We start from the raw sequence: 12,340 nt of genomic DNA, 5'->3' as shown, positions 1-12,340 counted from the left end.
TATCTATTAAGTCATAAATATCTCTGGGACAAGTCATATTTTAGACCAGGTGTGATGGTTTACGCCTGTAATCCCAGCACTTTGAGAGGCCAAGGCGGGTTGATCACTTGAGGTCAGGAGTTTGAGACCAGCCTGGCCAACATGGTGAAACCCCATCTGTACTAAAAATACAAAAACTAGCTGGGCATGGTGGTGCATGCCTGTAATCCCAGGTACCTGGGAGGCTGAGACAGGAGAATAGCTTTAACCTGGGAGGTGGAGTTTACAGTGGGGCGAGATTGCACCATTGCACTCCAGCTTGGGCAATAGAGCGAGACTCTGTCTCAAAAAAAAAGTCATATTTTATTAAGCCCTTATTGATTAACACCTAAGTAGGAGTTTGAACAAATGATACCCAATGTTGAGCAAGCTGAAGGGAAGGCCCAAAGAAATGGGGTCCCTAATTATTCTTCTACTTACAGGTACTGCTATTTCCCCAATGCAAAAAGTTGCAGTTGTGACTAGTAAAACATAACTCATTAAAAAGTATTACTATCACCCTCTCTAAGGTGGAAAAAATATCCAAGATACAAGTGAAAAAGAAAAATGGAACGCAATTTGCATAGCACTATCTAATCATGGGAAAATTAAAAATCATATTTCTGTTATACTACACATAGAAAACAAAGTCCAAAAGAATATTCACCAGACTATTTACAATTAATATGCAGACAGTGAGATTAGAAGATGCTTTTATTTCCCTTTGTTAAACTTCAGTTTAAATTTATCAGAGTAATTTGTATAAAACATCTTTTTAAAAATCAAATCGTTCCACAAGGTTTATACCGGAAAAACAAGATTTCTCATTACCTCTCTTTGTAACCCTTATCTTCTCTCTAGGGCCAATCACTTTCAGCTTTGGGATATTTCTCTTGGTTATTTTCTTCCATATATAAAAATAATGTTCGTAAACCAGTACGTTCTGATTTTTGCATTTTATACCTTATCAATTGACTTTCTACTCTGGCCTTAACATTCCCACACAGGTCCCCTTCCTACATACCCTTCCTCTCTCTCTGTTCTCCTAACACATTTATATCATGCTTTTGTTAAGTATTTTAAAAAATACTTAAATGTTCAATACTAGCATTTCTAACACTGTAACTAAATTTTCAACATCACCATTCCCAATACTATAACTATGTATTACTCACTGAAGTGACTATACTATGACTTTATTTTCTTTCTTGTACAACTTTGTGGTTTTTTCTGGAATTGTCTCTCTTTGTTTTTGCTGTCATTGGGATTAACATTATTTTTTGCTTAGTTTTCTATGTGCCTGTCACTAATTTATCCCTCCAACTCTCCCATGGAGCCCTAAGAATTTCTCTCAATATACCTGAATCCATTAGTAGTCTCTCAGTTCCACTCTTCTTAGGAACATCCACCGTGGAGACTTCTACCTTTTCCTTTCAACCTGTACTGGGTTTCTAGACCTGCCAAACAGCCGTCATTGTGGGCCATCTTTCACCATCAGCCTGGGAATTCCCTTCAGCTCTCTCCTATATTGGATCCCTGACTTCCAATATCCCATGATTTTCTATTTGTTGTTTTATTCTCTCAATATGGTTGAACACAAACTGAGAAGAGTTACCACGAGATGTAACATTTTTAAAACCTTACATATTGGAAAGCATCTTTTAATCCTAACACTTGATTTGTAGTTTATCTGGAAAAGCAATTCTAGAATGGAAGTCATTTTCCCTCAGTAATAGAAGGGCACTTCATTGACTTCTAGCTTCCAAGGTAGCTGTTTAAAAGTCTCATGCCATTCTGATTTCTCTTTTCTATATATGACCTATTTCTTCTCTCTGAAAGTTTTAAAACCTCTATTTCTGGCATTCTGGAATTTAACAATATTGTGCTTTGTGAGGGCCCTTTAAATGTCATTGTTTTGAACAGTTTGGTTGATGCTTTCCAGCTAGAAACTCATGTCCATCTGTTGTTGAATATGTTTATTATTTCTTAGGTATTATTTTTTCATTTTGGTTTTTTATTCCCTTTTTTAGAATTTTTATTAAGTAAATGAAAGACCTCCAACGTACATCTCCTCTGTTTTCTCTTTGTCTTCTAGCTTTTCTCTCCTCTTTTCTACCTACTTTCAAGATTTCCTCTACTTTTATCACACAGATCTTTTATTGAAACTTCTATTCTTGTTACCATATTTTTAACTCTCAAGAAGCTCAGTATAAGTAACATCAGCAAAATGGTGAAATAGGAGTTTTCTACCATTATCTCCCCACAGAGCATCACTTTTGACAACCACTCATGGATCATACTACCTTTGTGGGAGTCTGAGAATCCAGCAAAGAAGTTCCAACACATACACATTTTTTGGGGAAAAAAATCTGAGAAAAGCACACTAAAGAGGGTAAGAAAAAAAATTTCACTATACCCATGTCACTCCTCCCCTAGGACAGTACAGCTCAGTACAAAGAGAGAATCTCTCAGCCCGTGATTTCTCCCATGAGAGAAACTGAGAACATAGGAAGTGAGTACCTGGCTTCTTCAGTCATGTGGAATGCTGCCCAAGAGGGCTACACCTTTCTTTTGCCACTCAAAGTACCACGGTGGTTGGCAGAGCTCAGCAGTTAGGAGAGATTGCGAGTAGAGAAGAGAAGAGACTCATGGCAACCAAGACTCAGTATTCAGCAAAGGGATGCAGTTTTTATTAACTGCTTCATGAACTTCATCAGGAAGCTTGTCCAAAACTACTTGGGACAACTCACCTTCACACTCCCCAACTGGCCCACAGGCCTCTGCAATGTTATGCATGCCTCACATATCTCCCTTACCCCCATGCCAGCTTCCCACCTGTGGCCTCATGGACTGAAAGTGTGCATTTCAGCAGGAGGTTTACAAGTATATGCAGACAGATAGCCTGACTTGGCAAGATAGGAAAAAAGTACACAAAGTTGAGTATTTCAGGGCACCATCTTGGGAAAACAAATGAGAGGATCTCAGCACCTGGCTTGGCTCTGCAGGACCAAGAGAAGACACAGAATCTTAATAATTCACACCCCAAGACAGAACAAGAGGTGTGGAGGGGGTATATTCATAGAAAAGTTAGGAGAGAGTCTCAGAATCCCTAGTCAGACTGACTGGAGAAAGTGTTTCTCTCTCAAAGCTGGTCAGTAAAGACTAGAGGAGGTAATTGCTTCTTCAAATGCAAAGACAGCAAGGTAATACTTCAGGGAACACAGAAAATAATTTTGACACTAACAAAGGACCATGACACCAACAAAGGAACAATTTTTCAGTAACCACTCCCAAAGGAATGGAGATCTATGAATTCCCTGAAAAAGAATTTGAAATAATTGCTTAAAGGAAGCTCAGTGAGCTAGAAGAGAATAACTCTTCTCTTTGTTGAGATAGATAACTCAACATTATCAGAAAAACAACACATGAACAAAACAATGAACTCAACAAAAAGAAATCATTAAAAAAAACAATTCTGGAGCTGAACAATACAATGAATGAAGTGAAAAATGCAATAGAGGCCTTCAACAGTAGACTCAATCAAGCAGAAAAAAAGAATCTATGAACTCAAAGACAGGTCATTTGAAATTATCCTGTCACAAAAGAAAAAAGAATGAGAAAGAGAAAAGAGAGCCTACAGAATTTGTGGGATGCCATTAAAAGAATTGCTAGAGATGCTCCTTGACTTAGAATGGGGTTATGTCTCAATAAACCCATCATAAGTTGAAAATATCATAAGTCAAAAATGCATTTAATACACCTGACCTACCTAACATCATAGCTCAGCCAGTCTATCTTAAACATGCTCAGAACACTTACAGTAGCCTAAACCTGGGCAAAATTATCTAACAAAAAGCCTATTTTATAATAAAGTGCTGAATATCTCATGTCATTTATTAAATATTGTACTGAAAGTGAAAAACAGAATGATTATATGGGTACTTGAAGCATGGTTTCTACTGAATGTGTATCACTTTCATGCATCATAAAGTTGAAAAGTTTTAAGTTGGACCATTGTAAGTTGAGAACCATGTGTATAAGTCTTATGGAAGGAGGAGGAGAGGAGAAAAGGGCAAAAAACTTATTTAACGAGTTGGTGGGTGCAGCGCACTAGCATGGCACATGTATACATATGTAACTTACCTGCACATTGCGCACATGTACCATAAAACCTAAAGTATAATAATAATAATAATAATAATAATAATAATAATAATAAAAAGATTAAAAAAAAAAAACTTATTTAAAGAAATAATGGCTGAAAACTTTCCAAATGTGGGGAGATATGGAAGTCCAGGTACATGAAGCTCAAATGTCTTCAAACAGGTTCAACCCAAAGAGTACTTCACCAAACCCGTTGTAATAAAAACATCAAAAACCAAAGACAAAGAAAGAATTTTGAGAGCAACAAGAGAAAAGAAACTCACCAAATACAAAAGAACACTATAAGATCATCAGAGGATTTCTCAGCAGAAAACTTACAGGCCAGGAGAGAGTAGGATGATATAGTCAAAGTGTTGGGGAAAAAAGGCAACCAAGAATACTTTACCTAGAAAAGCTATCCTTTAGAAATGAAGAAGAGATAAAGTCTTTCTCAGACAAACAAAAACTGGGGAAGTTCATTACCACTAGACCTGCCTTACCAGAAATGCTAAAGGGAGTTTTTCAAATTGAAATAAAAGGCTGCTAACTAATAAAATGAAAACATATGACAGTATAAAGCCCACCGGTAAAGGTAAGTATATAGCCAAATTCACAATATTCTAATATTGTAATATCAAGATGTGTAAATTATTTTTAATTCTAGCATAAAGGCCAAAAGACAAAAGTCTTAAAATAACTATAGCTACAATAACTTGCTAATAGATACACAATATAAGAAGATGTAGATTATGAAATCAAATACATAAAATGGGGGAGGGGAAGTATAATTTTTGTATGCATTCAAAGTTAAGTTGTTATTGGCTTAAATAGGCTCTATGCCTCATTGTGACCCTGAAGCAAAAATCTATATTTAATACACAAAAGATACAAAGGAATTAAAGCACACTACTACAGAAAACAATCAAATTATAAAGGAAAACAGCAAGATAGTTAATATCCCAAATGTGTAAGGAACTCATAGAACACAATACCAAAAAACAAATAACCCAATTAAAAAATGAGTAAAGGACCTGAATGGGCATTTTTCCAAAGAAGACATATATATGGTCAACATGTACATGAAAAGATGCTCAACATCACTAATCATCAGGGACATGCAAATCAAAACTATAATAAAATATTATTTCATACCTGTTAGAATGGCTATTATCAAAAAGACAAAAGATAAATGTTGGCAAGGGTGTGTAAGAAAGGGTACTATTGCACACTGTTGGTGGGAAAGCAAATTGATACAGTCATTGTGGAAAACAGAATGGAAGTCTCTCAAAAAAATTAAAAATATTATTAACATATGATCCAGCAATTACACCTCTGGGTATATGTCCAAAGGAAGTAAAATTTCTAATTTGAAGAAATATCTGCACTCCCCTGTTTATTGTAGCATTATTCACAATAGCCAAGATACAGAAATAGTCTAAGAATCTGTCAACAGATGAAAGACTAAAGAAAATGTGGTATATGCACACAATGGAATGTTATTTGGCATTTAAAAAGAAGGAAATCCTGCTATTTGTGATAACATGGATGAACCGGGAGGACGTTATGCTGAGTGAAATAAGACAAACAGAAATACAAACACTGCCTGATCTCACTTATATGTGAAATCTAAAAAAAAGTTGAACTCATATTAACAGAAAGTAGAATGGTGACTATCAGAAACTGGAGTGTGGGGAGAAAGAGATGTTGTTCAAAAGGTACAAATGTAGTTTGTACCTATAGTTAGAAATGTATTTTATATTTGAAATTTGTCAAGAGAGTAGACCTCAAGTGTTCCAACCCCCAAAAAGGTCACTATGTGAGGGCTGCTAATTAGCTTGATTGTGGTGATCATTTTACAAAGTATATGTATATCACAACATCATATTGTACACCTTAAATATATACAGTTTTTATTTGCCAATCGTACTTCAACAAAGCTGGGAGAAAAACTCGTTCCTTTTTTACTCCGTCCTCTTATTGTTTCATAGAGATAATGTTTTATCTCTATGAAGAAAATACTGACTTATTGTTTGATTGTTTGTTTGTTTTGAGACGGAGTCTCGCTCTGTCGCCCAGGCTGGTGTGCAGTGGCGCGATCTCGGCTCACTGCAAGCTCTGCCTTCTGAGTTCATGCCATTCTCCTGCCTCAGCCTCCTGAGTAGCTGGGACTACAGGTGCCTGCCACCATGCCCGGCTAATTTTTTGTATTTTTAGTAGAAACAGCGTTTCACCGTGTTAGCCAGGATGGTCTCGATCTCCTGACCTCATGATCTGCCTGCCTTGGCCTTCCAAAGTGAATACTGACACATTTTTTAAATCTTTCTTCTTTCACTGCATTGTCTTTGTTTTCTCAGTGTTTTATTTTCCCTGTTAATTTACTTTGCTATCTACATTTCAAGTTAGAAGCCATGCTTAGTCTTTGACTACATCAAGGGGAGCCTTTGGCTATTCTTTGACTTATAGAGAAATACTGACCAGAAAAGACCCACCACCACTCCACTGGGGATACCCAAAGGGCAGTAACTGTGGGATTCTTTTCTTGTGTTGGTCTACTTCCCCTGAGAACAACCATCTAATCTACCTGTGTAGTGCGGTGAGCCTGGCTGCTGCATTCTGGGAGCTGAGTGGTGGAAGGCAGCTGGAGTCCTCCACATTCAATGTAGCATCTTTCACTTAATCCCTCTGCTTTTAATAAAGCACATGTGATGTTCTCTGTCTCTGTGCCCAGCTGTGTCCTGAGCCCAGAATGTCTCAGTTTCAACTCCCTGGAGAGGACACATTCTGTTTTCTGCTGGATTAAGGAAAGGCAAGTTGCCTAACTGCTCAGGCTGCGGGATGGACTCTGAGAATTCAATTGCTTTTTTTTTTTTTTTTTGAGACAGAGTTTCGCTCTGTCGCCCAGGCTGGAGTGCAGTGGCGCTATCTTGGCTCACTGCATTCGCCATTCTCCTGCCTCAGCCTCCTGAGTAGCTGGGACTACAGGCACCCACCACCACGCCCAGCTAATTTTTTGTGTTTTTAGTAGAGACGGGGTTTCACCATGTTAGCCAGGATGGTCTCGATCTCTTGAATTCGTGATCCGCCCACCTCGGCCTCCCAAAGTGCTGGGATTACAGGCGTGAGCCACCGCGCCCAGCCTCAGTTGCTCTTTAATCAGACTTAAACCCATCCTCCTATGTTCAGACCCACCTACACCTTGGCTTGCAGAGGAGCTCTGAGTCTCCAATTCCTAAGATGCCAGAGGTTCTGTGGGGTGAGCTGACTTGCTTTTTATGATTCTCTACCCTCTTGCCTTTCAGGCTTTCCTTTGGCTCTTAGAAGACCCTTATGAGTTCTGCATCCCAGCTTGCATTCTGTTGACTTCTCTCATTTTCCCACTTTCTTTGTCTTTGTGGGTTTTACCACCTTCATTCAATCAATGTCATTTTAGCTGAGTTTGGGGAAGAAACCAAAATTAATAGATCTGTTCACTCTGTGACATTTAAATAGAAGTTTTCAGGGCATCTTGATTTTTTATATTAAAGCACCTTGATTTTGTATGTTATTTATGGTAAAATAAATATATTTTATTTATTTCCCATTATAATTAGGGAAAATAAACATTGTAAGGGCTATTCTGAGATCCTATTAGCTTTGACCATATATTTTCTAAAAAAAAAAAAAAAAAAAAAAGAAAAGAAAAAAAAAAAAAGCAGATGACACTAAAAGTACTATCTCTTTCTGTGACAGCTTTTTTACATGAAAACTCAGTTCAGGTCCTGGAAAAGCCTGGCAATTCCGTGGTCTGTAGGGCCAGTTCAGGGTTGGAGAGAGAGAGACAGCAGAAATGTGAAAAGCAGTGGAAGGAAAATGCAAAGAGAAGAAGGGCTTGGCCAGGAGAGGGTGGGGAAGAAGTCACCCCAACAAATCCCACCTTCTTCACAGAACTCTCCAGAGTCAGGCCCTGCCAAGCAGAATAAATACCATCATAATAAAACCCTTTCCAAAACAAAAAGAGTTTGAGAGGCCAGCCGATGTCAAATCTAACAGAAATCAATGCCACAAAATCCCAACCAAACTTGAGAATTAGGGCAGTCCCCCAAAACTCATTGCAGTGGTCTCTGATCTCAGAGATACCTAATGTGGTCAGTGGGAAGGGTGGGGGCACCAGGAATGGGACCAAGGAGGGTATGGTTATGTTCCCTCCCTCCCTGTTTCTCTGAGGAAATTTAATTTCTTTCTTGGGGGTTCTTTTTCCTGCCAGAATCCCTAATTCTTGGTGAGGCCACAAAACCTTCATCTCATTTCTTTTGTTTTGGGTTCTCTGCTTTTATGTGCTTAGGCAGAAGCCGAATCTGTAATCCAGTTGCTGTTATTCATTTGACTATTTTTTGAAAATGCAAATAGATCAGTTCTGAACCCTATTATAGCCCATCCATGTCCCCTCCAGCATCGGGCCTGCTGGAGTGCACTGTAACCCCCTCGCAGGATGACTCGCTATTCATATTTAGCAGGTGCCGCTTGCTGTCTAATCCTCTTACCCTCCAATGTGTTTTAGCCACTCGCTGCAGCATAAAAACATGCCATGGTAACTATGTACTTAACAGCCTGTGTTCTTGGCCCTTGATTCTGAACCAGGAAAGGAAACCAAATAATGATCAACTCATAAAATGAAAGGCGCAAATTAGATTTTGTTCTTCCCGTGGCCCAGCCCCCAGGATTACGGTGACTAATGCAGCAAATGGAGTGAAGCACAGAGATTTTGAGCCCGAGGGGGAAGCACAGCTTTGGCTGCATGTCAGAGGGTTAGAAACCCAGGGAAGGAAACTGCCTGGAGCAGTCCTGCCCAGTGCCAAAACAAAGTGAGGATGATTGCAAAGCACCACAGTGGTTTTCTCATCCAATTCTATCTGAAATCCCCTGGAGAAAATCCACAATATGTGGTTTTCTAGCCTATAGTTGCTTTTAATAATGGTGGTCCAATTTCTAGGAGGTTGAACATGATACAGCCCTGGCTTAATACCTTACAGCTGAGTTAGCCATCAAAGTAGTGGTTACTGTGGCAGGAAGAGGGCAGGGCTTGAGAAGGAACTTCTAGAGTGCTGGTATGATTCTGATTTTTTATCTGGGTGCTGGTTCCTCAGGGGTATTCAGTTTATGCAAGTCCATCAAGCTGTACATTTATGACATGTGCACTTTTCTATGTATGTATTATTCTTCAATAAAGCATATTTTTTAAACTTACATCAGTGACTTTTACCTGTCTCGAGTCACAGAGCCCTTTGAAAATCTGATAAAGGATGTGGCCCTCTCCCCAGAAAAACTCACAAAACCCCTAACTGTGCATCTAATCTTGGGAGTCTCATTGACTCCCTAAAGTCATGAACAGAGGAGAGAGGACCCATGAGCCCCAAGTGAAGATTCCCTGCCTTCCAGGATTCTCTGCTTTCTTTGTTATTTTCACTCCCATTTCTACTCAATTGCAGAGAGTCACCCATGGATCCTGCAGACAGGCTACCTGCCCAGCATTTCCACATTGCCAGCCTGGCTCATCTCTGGTCTCCTTTGTCCCCAGTTCATCCTGGGCACCTCTGTGTGTGTGCATCACAATAGGCTTCTGCTCAAAACCTACACTGCCTTCTCATGGCTAACTGGAATAAATGGAAACATCTCCTCCCAGATTTGCAGAAGCTCCATCAGACCCCCTTTCTTCCCTACCCAACCCCATCTCATACCCTTCTCCAACCACAACCTGAAATTTCAGTGAAGTTCCCAATGTGTTAATTCATTCCTGCCTTTGAACATTCCACTTTTCTCAGCCCCAAATCCCTCTTTCTTGTGTGTGAAGCTCATAAAATAATATAGCTACCATCCTGCCTTCTCTGATAACCCTTTCTTGACTACACCAACAAAAAGCTCTCCCTGTTTGAAACTCTGTAGCATTTTTCTCTCTATCCCTGATTTCATTACATGGTCCTGTATCATCATTCATTCATTAATTTGTTCTTTCTATAAGAACTGTCTGTTATTTTGTTTAAACTCCATTAGTTTTTGATTGCTATAACCAATTACCACAAATGTCGTGGTTTAAAACAACACAAATATATTATCTTACAATTCTCTAGGCCAGAAGTCCAACTTCACTGGGTCTCACTGGGCTAAACTCACTGGGTCTCACTGGGCTAAACTCAAGGTGTCAACAGGGCTGTTTCTTTCTGGAGGCTCTAGGAGAAAATCCATTTCCTTGCCTTTTCTACCTGCAAGAGGCTACCTGAATGTCTTAGTTCATGGCCTCCTTCCTCCACCTTCAAGGCCAGCAACAGAGGGTTGAGTTCCTCTCACATGACAGCACTCTGCCCTCCTTTTGTGCCTCTGTTTCTCCCTTTTAACGACCCTTGTGATTACAGTGAGTCCATTCAAATAATCCCAGATAATCTCCTTATTTTAAGATCAGTAGATTAGCAACCTTAATTCCATCTGAAACCTAAATTCCTCTTTGCCATGTAAGGTAATATATTAACAAGTCCAGGGATGGGGGGGCAGGGGCAGGTGCATTTTTCTGTCCTACCACAAATTCTGTAGTACTTTCTTCTCTACATCTGATTTTATCACATGGTCCTGTGTGATTCAGTCATTCATTCTATAATGAACATCTGTTGTTTTGTGGTCCAGCATCTATTTACCCCATTTCTAATTATAATATCCCAAATTTATCCCTGGGAGTCACTACATCCTGCACTCTCAGGTAACATGTAAGGTTACCGTACACGTACTCCGTGGAGAAAAATCCCACCTCAAGTCCAGCTTTGGTCACAGTGACTCTTTCAGTGATGGGCATGTGACCCAATGAGAATCAGATATTGGTGGAACTGGTGGGAGAGAGGCATATGTTCTTTGCCTTTGTATGTGAATTGGAAAGATGAGACTCTGGAAGTGCCAAGAACACCACGGGAAGCCTGGAAATGAAACCCACACTGGAAAAGGCAGATCTGACAGAATATTAATGCCATCATTTGAGTCCCCTAAATCAAATCACGACTGAAATCAGACCAACCTCTGGGCTTTTCAGTTATGAGATTTAGAAATCTCTTTTTTAATTAAACCAGGTTATAGCTGTCACTTACAACAGAAAGAGTTCTAAGTGAAACACATTCTTTTATTCACTCCCTTATTCAACAGGTTCACCCTGCCTGCCTACATTTGTATCAGGCACTGTGAATAGGAGATAGAGTCATGAAACAGACAGACATGGTCTCTGTCCTCATGGAACTTAGACATAAAGTGGGAAGACTGACAAAAGACTGCCACACTTCAATATAATATTGCTATTATGATAGCAATTATGAACGCATTCAGCATAGACAGGTTACCTAAAATCTGGGGTCAGGGAAGCAATTAAGCTGATGTAATAAGGTGAATACGAGTTCACCAGGCTAAGGTAGGAGAGAGGTGATGATAAATTGTGTTTCAGACAAAGGAAAGAGTATATGAAGAGGCTAGAAGGCAAAAGATCTCTACTTTTTTTCCAACTCTCTGGTTGCCTCTACAACCAGGACATAAACTCCTCTGAGCTGTGTTTTGAATTCTTTCTACCTTAGGAACAATACCTAGTATAGAGGACTTGCTCAAGAAAAAAATCTGTTGACCAACAACTATCTGTAGTAATATCTAAGGCCAGTTTAAGCTCTCATTTTCCTTTTCTTCAGTGGCAGGTTGACAATTTCCCTATCTAGATATAGGGTAATATAATGATAACAAGAGTGAAGACAGGAACAGTATCAATCAATGCTAAACATTTCTTGAGCCCTTACCATATATCAGGCACTATTCTAAGCAGTACATATATATATATATATATATATATATATATATATATGCCATTTATTTATATATATAAGCAGTTTATATATATATAAGCAGTATATATATAAGCAGTATATATATATATATATATTTAGAAATAAGGTCTTGCCTTGTTGCCCAGGCTGATCTTGAACTCCTGGCCTCAAGCAATTCTCCTATCTAGGCCTCCCAAAGTGCTGGGGTTACAAGCATGAGCCACTGTGCTCAGCCCTATATGCATTATTTAATCCTCACTACCCTTTGAGGTAGTTGTCATTATTATTATTATTACTATTGCCATTTTACACATGAAAATACTAAAGCCAAAAAAGATAAGCAATTTGTGGAGTATGGTAGA

This window comes from Pongo pygmaeus, chromosome 4 (assembly GCF_028885625.2).
Source record: "Pongo pygmaeus isolate AG05252 chromosome 4, NHGRI_mPonPyg2-v2.0_pri, whole genome shotgun sequence".
Classification (NCBI taxonomy): Eukaryota; Metazoa; Chordata; class Mammalia; order Primates; family Hominidae; genus Pongo; species Pongo pygmaeus.
The sequence above is the reverse complement of the archived record's forward strand: the minus strand, read 5'-3'. Positions refer to the sequence as shown.